A 12817-nucleotide genomic window follows, 5' to 3' on the forward strand; every position below is an offset into this window, starting at 1 on the left:
ACATATTTACACTGTTTGGAATTGTACAGAAACAGTTGTTGAGACATAGAAAACTGTATGCAGCCTTTATAGATTTTCGGAAAGCGTTTGACTCTGTTCACAAGGAGAAACTATGGAAAGTACTGGATCAGAAGGGCATGTGTGGAAAGATTGTTTTAGCCCTTAAAAGTATGTATACGACAGTGAAAACGTGTGTTCGAGCAGGAGGTGAACTTTCAGATGTATTCATATGTCCAGTCGGCCTAAAACAGGGTGAAAATTGCTCACCGATTTTGTTCTCATTGTTTATTAACGAATTAACCAAAGACATTATGGCAAATGGAAGACACGGTATTCAATTGTCACCGGATTTAGTCGAATTATTGATTTTGTTGTTTTCTGATGATGTGGTTTTAATCTCTGATAGTGTCATCGGTTTGCAAAACCAGCTAAATGTTTTATTGACCACCCCTAAGAAGCTTGAGGTAGTCGTACATATGGCTAAATCGAACATAGTTGTGTTTAGAAACGGTGGCCATTTGGCATTACGAGAAAAATGGTTCTTTGGTGATAGTGAAGTGAAAGTTGTAAACATGTATAAATATTTAGGAGTCTATTTGTCCACAAGAATATCTTTTTCCCACACTCTAAACGACCTTAGTAGTATAAGAGCGCACGGACCGGACCTTTTTTTTTTTGCGCAGCGCGCAGCCGCGCAAGGGTAGGGACCAGCATAAGGTGATAGGTTAAGGTGCCTGTGTTTAAGTAGTGATAAAGAGATATTGCGGATAAACGGTTTATTGAGTTTTATATTTTGTCATGTGATTTCATGTGCCTGTACCTGTTGCTCGGTACTAATGACCACTCCAGCTGGGGTAATGACAGGATTACTGCTCCCCAGCAGTAATTGCCCCCATAGGGTCAATTCCCGCCTTTTGTTATTGGGTGTTTAACGGGGTTGGAGTACTGAGCATCCTCCTTTCTATTGACAGTAATTGGCCCTCCCTCTGTGTTTTCAAGGGCTTGGGACCGTTTTTGACAGGGTATGTCATAGCCACATAGGTGTTATTTTGTTTTTGATATTTATTTTCTTCGTTGTTGCGGTGTTTAATTTTTTTAATTTGGTTGTTAATAGACTATGTAAGAGGTAGGGTTATATGTGTGGTGGGAATAAAATGTAAGTGCAAACATACACACACACACACACACCCCTCCGATCACACACACACACACACACACACACACACACACACACACACACACACACACACACCCACACACACACACATACACACACTTTCTCCGCGCTTCGCGGAACCCTCTCTCTTTAATAGTGCTAATAACTATCAGAGGTGTCAGGATAAGGCAATAAAAATGGTACCCCTACTCTTTGCGGAGCCCCCTCGCCGATAAAACCACCAGAGGTGGCCAGCAGTTAGAGAAGTTTAATAGGACGTGGTTTGCCTACCCCGAGGGTTGATTAGGGTTTAATGCTTAGATTAGTACTAGACAAATGGTGTGGGGTGGGTGTGGAAGTTAGCTCGACTGGTGAGAGGGATAGGAGCTGTTGTACACATAATTATAAACAAAAGTTTTAACAAGTAGACTCAGATTGTTGGTTTTTATGTGGGTGTTATAAACATCGCAGGTACATTTTACACCGAACACGAGTTGTTCTACAGTCAGTCATACATAATGTTAGGTTAGAGACTGATCACGTCTGAGTATTGCACCACAGAGACGCAAGACCTCACATGCTAGAACATGTTGGTTGGTCAGCACTAAAAATAGAAACGCGTAGTTAGACACGTGTGTAATGCGGGCAAAGGGATATAAATAAGCTTCTTCTGGGGCTAAGTCTTGAATGTCTCTTCGACTTTTACCATAAACAACTCCATTTGTTTCATTCCTGTTTTGCGGTAATTTAAAACTTTAAAAAAAAAATCTTAAAAAATGTAACATTTTGCGCACACATACATTAAAACAAAAACCCAAAACATGATTGTCAATGATAGGTTTTTTTTTGGTATACAACACCGCCTTGTTTGATTGATCAGTTTTGAGGCCTCGTCAGACAAAACGTAATGAATATCAGATGGTTGGTTACGTTGGTTAAGGTTTTCCCGTAGGCTGAGTTACCGAGCAGTTTGAAAGTTTCAGCTAAGATAGCTTTTGACGGGTCTTGGTCCCCTGCTCGTCTTGCGTTTGAAACGCTGTTACCAAACTGGCAGAAACAGGTTTTGTGTTGGTGCTCTACGATCAGCGTGATGTTTTCAACAAACAACCCATGCTGCACGTACCAAAACAAGAGGGGTGTGGCTAGCAGAATTTGTTCACCGTGGTAACTCCCTACAAGTGTACGGCGTGGTTGGGATAAGAGCTTGTGTTTTTTAGCGTAGTCTTTCATAAAATCCCCGACCTGTTCTCGGCTGACAGACTCATTTTTGAAAACTAGGCTGCATTTCACTGAAATGTTCTTTTAGATGGTCAGGTACTTAAATATCACACTGTACCAACCCGAACAAAGTTTTGTTTTGCACCGCGTCTAAGACAGTTTGATCTGTGATGGTAGAAGGATGCCGGAAGGGTTTAAGTGTCAGAAAACGACCTTGTAGAAAAGCCTGAATGGAGGTGTTTTTTTGTTGTTTTTTGTCTGCGTACCATTCACACTCCCATTTTTCGATGATAGTCACACCCACGTCCTCACGCAAGTATTTGGTAATGTTGCTTGTATGTTCTCTGAGTTCAACTAGTGTTTTTCCGGTGACAGGGTTAGTCGTTTTACCGGCGGTCACAGAACAGTCATGTCCGTGGAACAAACATCCGTGAAACTGATAGCAAATTTGATTTGTGGCATCCCAACCAACAGTTCTAATCTTTTTTCGACCAAGGGCCTTCTCTTTTGCGTTAAACTTATGTTGGAGATGGATCTGTTTTGATTCCATGACCCACTCCATCCATTCCCGAACTAGCTGACCGTAGGGATCTGTTTTTTCTGCTTTAAAAACGTTTTCTTTTCTACGAATGACAGGGTGCTCTGTGGGCATGTCTTGTATGAGTGCAGTTAAATACAGCGCATTTGCATCAAATCCCCTGAACAGACTGTACCGGTTTGTCCTGATTACCCCGAATGTGTGTTTTGTCTTTTTTGTGGTATCTGTGAAAGACAATAGACGGACCCCCGACAATGTTCTTTCACAAAAGTGCGTAAACGTCTTTTTGTTTTTCGTTAAAAAGTGAAAAAGTAGGTATCTGAAGACAACGTGTCAAACAGATACTTCAGTGTTATACCGGGGACAGAAATACCGTATTTCAGCAAATCAACTCGCAGACTAGCGTACATACTAATCTGATGCTGCAAAGCAACCAGAAACGGCCCTGTGTCTAGGTTGTTGTACCACACCAAAAAATCCTTCAAAGTCGTCATTTTGTTTTCAGGCCACACACGCTGACAAAAAGCGTACTCTGTATCAGAAATATTTGAGTTTTTGAGCTTACTAAAAAAAAAAGCTGCATGGGGTGGGAGTTCTCTTTCGTCTAGTGTACTTAGACTAGTGACGTATTCATAACAGAAAAAAAAACTTTTGCTCTTTGACACCGTACGCCTTGAGGTACTTGGAATAACTAAAACCTGGCGCAAGAAAATTGTTGATGTCGAGAAACCGAAGTTTGTCTGTACAAAGACACATATATTGATTGTTACGTTTAACAACAAACTTGAAAGGGGGTCTTTTAGGGGCCTTCTTTTTTCCCCTCTGTTTTGACTTCTTTGTCTTCTTCTTCTTCTTCTTCCTCCTCTTCTTTCTTCTTCACCCCACGGTATCAAAACCATCTGGTTCAAAAACAGGGTCTGTTTGACTTTCGTCTTTTTGGAAGATCGTTATGGGCTGTTTTGTCTTTGACAAGCTTTTCAATGAGAAAAGGTTTGATCACATTCAGATCGTAGCGGGAAGAATTGAAACCTACGACAGGCAGTTCTTGTAAATACTCATATAATTTCTGTCTGCGTCTTTCTACGGGGGTGTTTAGACTATCTGTCTCTTGTTGTTGTGTCTCTTCGGTCCCAGTCAACTGATCAAACACATCTTTAAATTCTTCACAAAGAAGAGCGCAGGAGGCCTCGGAGATACGTTCTAGGTAGTTAACCATGTTATCCACTAGTTCTTGAGGGTCACATGTACTCACAAAACAGGTTGGTTCTGTGAAATGGGGAACATTACTGTATACAGAAACAGAAAGAGGAATATGTTTTGCTGTATACTGTGTACTCAGCTGATTTTGTTTGTGGCAGGTTATCTGTGTCAAAAAGCACCTCAAATTCAAAAATCGCTCTGTAGGGAAAAACAAAATCTGTGGCTACCTGAATACCGTGGCTTTCGTAGAAAAGAAAATGTTTTGGGGTGGAGAGTAAATCCCGCCTTTGAACGTTTCTTTTGAGCCCTCACCCTGACAAGTCTGCTCATGTCGATCCATTTTAATCAAAGACGACCAGAGTTTCCCGCATTTGGAACAAGCCAACGCATGTGCGACTTTATCAATGTCTAAAATGTATATGAACTGGTCTTTGTAACGCAAGAGGCGCATAACGCCAGAATGTTTGTAAGCGCTACGACGCAGAGGAACGAGACAGACGGGTGTTTGGCTCTCATCAAACTCAAACACATCTATGTTCACATTAAACTCAGATTCAATCGACTCAAGTTGAAACAAAGTGACCCCCGGAAAGTGACCAGGGGGGAATGTCCGGTCCACTGTTTGAACAAGGTTTTTGTGGGTTTTTGCAAAGAATGAGGCAAGGCTCCTTTGTGCAAAGCAAGACAGCGAAAGAGACACAGACCGTCAGTATAAGGAAAATGATGATGCTCGTCTTTTTGTAACTTGTGCAAGAACGGTGTGTTTGTGATGTAGTTAGGTAGACTACCACAGACTCATCCGATAGGAAAGTCAGACAAAGGCGTGACATAGAAACTGGAAGACATGATGCTGTGAACAGAATACCAAGAGTTTAGGTGTTCGAGTCTAACTTGTTCTAGAATGTCATGGTCACTGATTTCACCGAGAAAAAGAAAGAAAGTCCTGTTTTGCGTTGATCAGGCGTGGTCGTTGTAAAACAGAGTGGTTATTGACTGAGGCATGAAAGAAAGACAAGTCACTCATGGAACAGATCAAGGGGACATCAGAACAAAGGTTCCTCTTAAAAGAGAAAATGTGGTGCTTTTATTTACACACACTAATCGTTTAAGATATGTAGAAGAATTACAACACCTAGTACACGTGTATAACCATTCGTTTCACAGAAGTATAAAACCAACACCTGTTAAAGTTTGCCTCGCTAACAAAGAAACAGTTTGGTAAGTTTTGTACGGACAACCCCCAAAGAAAACACCCAAAGGTAGGTTACAGGTTGGTGATCGTGTGAGACTAAGTAAAACACGGCGACTCTTTAAAAAAAGGTTATTTACCTGCGTGAACAGAAGAATTATTTACAGTTAGCAGTGTGTTGAAAACAACTCCAGTGACCTATAAGCTGAAAGACGCTCACGCAGAAGAACTACAAGGTAGTTTTTTTTTTTTTTACAAAGAAGAACTACAAAAAGTAGGAGAGAAAGAAATGTATCGTATTGACAAAGTTTTAATGTGATGACCCACGGACTAAACCCTGTTTACCTAGCGGTGATTACACACGCCTCTTTGTTTGTCAGAAAAACAAAACTAAATCCAGCTGTAAGTCTTGCTCACACAAAAGCCCTAGAGAGCTCCACAGCCAAATACCCTCTAAAAAGAGTAGTTTTGAAAGCTTACGGGATCCCGCGTGGAAACCTTAGTGCTGTTTTAGACAATTTGTTTCTCAGGTAGCTACCAAGACGCGTTGTAGTAGGACTAGTAGAGAGCGGTGCGTTTAACGGTAGCTACACCAAAAAGCCATTCAACTTTTAAAACCCACAACTTGAATTTTCTCTGCCTCTATGTTGATGGAAAACAAGTCCCTGCAAAACCACTAACACCAGACTTTTGAAAACAGACAGTATGTGGGAAGTTTCTTTAGTTTGACCGCAGGAACAGGAGTGGGTGTTGGTGACGTCGGTAACAGAATTGTCTATGAAGACTACCCCAGAGGCTATACGCTGTATGTATTCGACCTGTCACCGTCAATGTTGGGTGGAAATCAGATTGAGCTGATGCGCTGTGGGGGTTTGCGTCTGGAACTAAAAGTTTAGTGCACCCCTGGCAGAGCCTGTTCACGTTATTGTGTATGCAGAAATGGACTCGTTGCTAGAAATTGATCGGAGTAGGCAGGTTATCACTGATTTTACATCATGAATGGCCTAGAGATCTCTCGCCTACTGTTAAGACACCCCGTGGCAAGACGGTCGTTTATGGGTGTTTACGCCAGAGACCAACTTCCTTCTGAGATAAATTTACTTCAACCCTCGTCTTACGTCATAAACACAGACCCAGCACATAAGGTTGGATCTCATTGGGTTGGTGTGTATTATGATGGTCAGGGGATATTGAATATTTTGATAGTTTTGGTTTAAAACCGAATCACAAAGACATTGAAGGTTGTTTTTTTTATGCGTCATTGGTTTGTGTTTTAAAACCAACGAACAGGTATTACAGGGGATGTTAAGTTCTACTTGGGATTTGATTGCAATGTATTTCATCATCAAAAAGAGTCAAGGTGCAAGGCTCCGTGACATCATTTCTATTTTTAACCCCCAAAACCCTGTTGTAAATGACCGTAAGTTCATAGCACTTTTTGGCTCACGTAAGTGTAGCCTATGCGATGGTAAACTTTGTCTGTCTGTGCGTGCGTGCGTGCGTATGTATGTATGTGTGTATGTCTGTGGTAGAAACTTTAACATTTTTGGCTAAACACCGAAATACTCATTTCACGTGGTTAATTTTCAAGCACCATCTTCAAATTATTGAAGCAATGATCAACATTGTGTCGGCATGTGTGTAGTTAAAGCGTGTATCCAAAGAAAACGGGTGGTGGGGGGTTTTGAAGGGGTACAAGCAGTTGACTGATTTGTGTCGTGTTTGGCATGTAGACGGCAGGTCAGGTGTCAAGATTAGGTCAGGGGTCGCGCGAAGGATTGTGGTCCAGTTCTCACCTCGCCGATTCGCCGGGGAAGACGATTTCATGTTGTTCGGTTTCTAAGCTCCAGAAAAGTAAATAAAGAAGATACCAAAGGGAGATTTCCTACAATTTGATCTGCACAGCGTGTTTCCAATGTCCACGCGAGGAAGAGCTGTCGAAAGCGCGGCAGTCAGTGTCGATCTTGCAGCCGTATCCCAGTAAGTTCAGAGACAGATCTAGTGTCTCCCACTCTGATAACGTGTCACCTACTGTTAATCCGTTTTGTTTTAATTTCTTTTTATTTCAGCAGACACGGATGTCAAACACAGTGCTAGGCAGTCACCTCTAGTGAAATGAGTTGATCTAAAGTGCCTGTAATGTTTGGATGTCTTTGCTCGTGGTTCAATTTATGTGAATTTCAAGACTTGCAGTAGAGTCTCAAGTTAAGTTTACTCTGCCCGAAAAAAACTGTCCACCATTTACTTGAACATGCAGATATAAGGAAACGGAATGAATCTGTTCTCAAAGTCAAAATGATCACGATTTTTTCCTCAGATTCAAAACATGCACTGTCATGGTTTTGTCTGTACAATTTAGTAAGTCTTAAGTACTTTGCAACAACTTCCTTGAACGTGAAAGACAGTTTTTGAATGCTAGATCTGTATCGCGTTTCATTCCAGACTCGATCCTCTCTTTGATTGTAGATCTACTGTTTGCTGTTTACGCACTATCATATGATTCGCTATGTAACGTTTGGTAAGCTTACCTTGCCACAGCTTTCTTGTCTTTGTTGGCATTTCTGGCTGTGTTGACCGTCAGAATTATTTTAAGAACCAGGCTGCTGCAGTCGACATGTTTCGCATATTGTAGGGTTACCATGCTGCATAGGTAAAGTGGCTTGTATAACCTGACTATTCTGTTTCAAAACACTGTTTATATTTGTGTAGGTTGTAGTCATCATAACTAATCGCATTTTGCCATTTGTTTCAGAAAGGAGGTTAACCTACAACAAGATCAACGCTATGTCAGATATATGCCTCAGCCACATGAAGACTTCCGAATTTAGATCTACTCGGCATGGTGACAAGTCTTGATGAAAAGTATAGGACTGAGGACAGCAGTGGAAAAAGTGCCCACATGGCAGGTACCTAACCTATTACCCTAGTCATTTTATCTGTTTGCCTTCTTTTGAAAATTATACATGGAGTTGATATGATGCGTTAGTTTTAACTGTGTGTGTGTGTGTGCGTGTGTGTGTGTGTGTGTGTGTGTGTGTGTGTGTGTGTGTGTGTGTGTGTGTGTGTGTGTGTGTGTGTGTGTGTTTGTGTGTGTGTTACGGAGTGAGTGAGTTTGTGTTATGTTACTGTTTGTTGATTTCTTACGGGAGCCTTGAAGGCTTCGCCTCTTGTTTAGAGATGCGTTAACGCAACAAGTCTAAACCTGTTGTTGTAAAAAATAGTAACTAATGTCATAGTGTAAGGAGGTTATGTATAACAAGAAATTCCTCCGAGGTAGGAAAAACACCCCCGTCCTTACCAGAAGTCAGAAGAGAGAAAGTCAGAAGTCAAAAGTCAAAAGTCGCAAGTCGCAAGTAAGTCAAAAGTCGCAAGTAAGTCAAAAGTCGCAAGTAAGTCAAAAGTCGCAAGTAAGTCAAAAGTCGCAAGTAAATCAAAAGTCGCAAGTAAGTCAAAAGTCGCAAGTAAGTCAAAAGTCGCAAGTAAGTCAAAAGTCGCAGGTAAGTCAAAAGTCGCAAGTAAGTCAAAAGTCGCAAGTAAGTCAAAAGTCGCAAGTAAGTCAAAAGTCGCAAGTAAGTCAAAAGTCGCAGGTAAGTCAAAAGTCGCAAGTAAGTCAAAAGTCGCAAGTAAGTCAAAAGTCGCAAGTAAGTCAAAAGTCGCAAGTAAGTCAAAAGTCGTAATAGAACCTGTTCACCAAGTTTGGTGACGATCGGTCCGTTCATTCTTGAGATCTATATGCGAACACAAACACACACCCAAACAAACAATTGACCATTAATATGTCAGTCTTAATCTTAATCCACCAATAACTCCCTAACCGTGTGTTTGACTGGTCCCAATTTTTGTAAGGACCGTCTCAGGAATGGATAGAACCTGTTCACCAAGTTTGGTGACGATCGGTCCGTTCATTCTTGAGATGTATATGCGAACACAAACAAACACCCAAAGAAACAATTGACCATTAATATGTCAGTCTTAATCTTAATCCACCAATAACTCCCTAACCGTGTGTTTGACTGGTCCCAATTTTTGTAAGGACCGTCTCAAGAATGTATAGAACCTGTTCACCAAGTTTGGTGACGATCGGTCCGTTCATTCTTGAGATGTATATGCGAACACAAACAAACACCCAAAGAAACAATTGACCATTAATATGTCAGTCTTAATCTTAATCCACCAATAACTCTCTAACCGTGTGTTTGACTGGTCCCAATTTTTGTAAGGACCGTCTCAGGAATGTATAGAACCTGTTCACCAAGTTTGGTGACGATCGGTCCGTTCATTCTTGAGATCTATATGCGAACACAAACAAACACACAAACAAACAAACACATCGAGTGAAACCTATACACACCCCTATACCGGGGGTGTAAAGATGGTGTTGCCTAATTATTTTTACTAAATCCCCTGATCGAGCCACAAGACAACACCGCCTACTCTACACTACAGTCTACAAAGACAGTCTCCTAGAAGTAAAAGTTGTTTAACACTTTTGTTGTTGTTGCTGAGAACGACAAAAGAGATGTTTGACGAGGAAGAGCTTCTGTTTAGCTCACCGATACCCGAACCTGATATGATTCCTTTGGGTCGAACCATTTTCGCGAGTGTCAGAACGTGGCGAAAACTTGTGAAAATCCACATCAGACATTACATCACCCAAGGAAACAGAAAAAACAGACGCGTGCGACCAAGTCAAAGAGGGGTGGTCTTGGCCAGTAAAGAATTTACTGGCCGAGAAAGGCTGTTGAAGCGACTTAAAACACAAACAGAAGTTGTAGCTAGAGAAGTTAAAAAAAACACCAGACGTGTCAGAAGAGCCCAGAACAAAAAGAAGAAACACCAGCAGACGAACTACCTCACACACCTGTCAAATACTCGGAGAGCAGCAATCTATTTGAAAACTGCTACCAGGAGCCGGCTGGTGTGTCTACCTTCAACGACCTCGGTTACTATAACCCGACATTGTTAAATACGAAAGTCGCCCCCCCGTCAAGTTATGGGAGCGCACCTTAAAAGAGAAAATGTGGCGCTTTTTTACACACACTAATCGTGTAAGATATGAAGAAGAATTACAACACCTGGTACACGTCTATAATCATTCGTTTCACAGAAGTATAAAACCAACACCTGTTAAAGTTTGCCTTGCTAACAAAGAAACAGTTTGGTAAGTTTTGTACGGACAACCCCAAAAGAAAACACCCAAAGGTAGGCTACAGGTTGGTGATCGTGTGAGACTAAGTAAAACACGGCGACTCTTTAAAAAAGGTTATTTACCTGCGTGGCCAGAAGAATTATTTACAGTTAGCAGTGTGTTGAAAACAACTCCAGTGACCAAAAGCTGAAAGACGCTCACGCAGAAGAACTACAAGGTAGTTTTTTTTACAAAGAAAAACTACAAAAAGTAGGAGAGAAAGAAATGTATTGTATTGACAAAGTTTTAATGTGATGACCCACGGACTAAACCCTGCTTACCTAACGGTGATTACACACGCCTCTTTGTTTGTCAGAAAAACAAAACTAAATCCAGCTGTAAGTCTTGCTCACACAAAAACCCTAGAGAGGTCCACAGCCAAATACCCTCTAAAAAGAGTAGTTATGAAATCTTACGAGACCCCGCGTGGAAACCTTAGTGCTGTTTTTAGACAATCTGCTTCTCAGGCAGCTACCAACACGCGTTGTAGTAGGACTAGTAGAGAGCGCTGCGTTTAACGGTAGCTACTCCAAAAAGCCAGTCAACTTTTAAAACCCACAACTTGAATTTTCTCTGCCTCTATGTTGATGGAAAACAAGTCCAAACCACTAACACCAGACTTTGAAAACAGACAGTATGTGAGAAGTTTCTTTAGTTAGACCACAGGAACAGGGGGTGGGTGTTGGTGACGTCGGTAACAGAATTGTCTATGAAGACTACCCCAGAGGCTATACGCTGTATGTATTCGACCTGTCACCATCAATGTTGGATGGAGATCAGATTGAGCTGGTGCGCTGTGGGGGTTTGCGTCTGGAACTAAAAGTTTAGTGCACCCCTGGCAGAACCTGTTCACGTTATTGTGTATGCAGAAATGGCCTCGTTGCTAGAAATTGATCGGAGTAGGCAGGTTATCACTGGTTTTACAGCATGAATGGCCTAGAGATCTCTCGCCTACTGTTAAGACACCCCGTGGCAAGACGGTTGTTTATGGGTGTTTACGCCAGAGACCAACTTCCTTCTGAGATAACTTTACTTCAACCCTCGTCTTACGTCATAAACACAGACCCAGCGCATAAGGTTGGATCTCATTGGGTTGGTGTGTATCATGATGGGCAGGGAATATTGAATATTTTGATAGTTTTGGTTTAAAACCGAATCACAAAGACATTGAAGTTTTTTTTTGTTTTTTTTGTTTTGTTGCGTCATTGGTTTGTGTTCTAAAACCAACGAACAGGTATTACAGGGGATGTTAAGTTCTACTTGTGATTTGTTTGCAATGTATTTCATCATCAAAAAGAGTCAAGGTACAAGACTCCGTGACATCATTTCTATTTTTAACCCCCAAAACCCTGTTGTAAACGACCGCAAGTTCATAGCACTTTTTTAGAGATGCGTTAACGCAACAAGTCTAAACCTGTTGTTGAAAAAAATAGTAACTGATGTCATAGTGTAAGGAGGTTATGTATAAAGATGGTGTTGCCTAATTTTTTTTTTACTAAATCCCCTGATCGAGCCACAAGACAACACCGCCTACTCTACACTACAGTCTACAAAGACAGTCTCCTAGAAGTAAAAGTTGTTTAACACTTTGTTGTTGTTGCTGAGAACGACAAAAAAGATGTTTGACGAGGAAGAGCCTCTGTTTAGCTCACCGATACCCGAACCTGATATGATTCCTTTGGGTCGAACCATTTTCGTGAGTTTCAGAACGTGGCGAAAACTTGTGAAAATCCACATTAGACATTACATCACCCAAGGAAACAGAAAAAACAGATGCGTGCGACCAAGTCAAAGAGGGGTGGTCTTGGCCAGTAAAGAATTTACTCGCCTGATCAAAGTCCGAGAAAGGCTGTTGAAGCGACTTAAAACACAAACAGAAGTTGTAGCTAGAGAAGTTTAAAAAACAACACCAGACGTGTCAGAAGAGCCCCAGAACAAAAAGACGAAACACCAGCAGACGAACTACCTCACACACCTGTCAAATACTCGGAGAGCAGCAATCTGTTTCAAAACTGCTACCAGGAGCCGGCTGGTGTGTCTACCTTCAACGACCTCGGTTACTATAACCCAACATTGTTAAATACGAAAGTCGCCCCACGTCAAGTTATGGGAGCGCACCTTAAAAGAGAAAATGTGGCGCTTTTTTACACACACTAATCGTGTAAGATATGTAGAAGAATTACAACACCTGGTACACGTCTATAACCATTCGTTTCACAGAAGTATAAAACAGCACCTGTTAAAGTTTGCCTTGCTAACAAAGAAACAGTTTGGTAAGTTTTGTACGGACAACCCCAAAAGAAAACACCCAAAGGTAGGCTACAGGTT

This window comes from Littorina saxatilis, linkage group LG5 (genome assembly GCF_037325665.1).
Source record: "Littorina saxatilis isolate snail1 linkage group LG5, US_GU_Lsax_2.0, whole genome shotgun sequence".
In the NCBI taxonomy this organism is placed as follows: Eukaryota; Metazoa; Mollusca; class Gastropoda; order Littorinimorpha; family Littorinidae; genus Littorina; species Littorina saxatilis.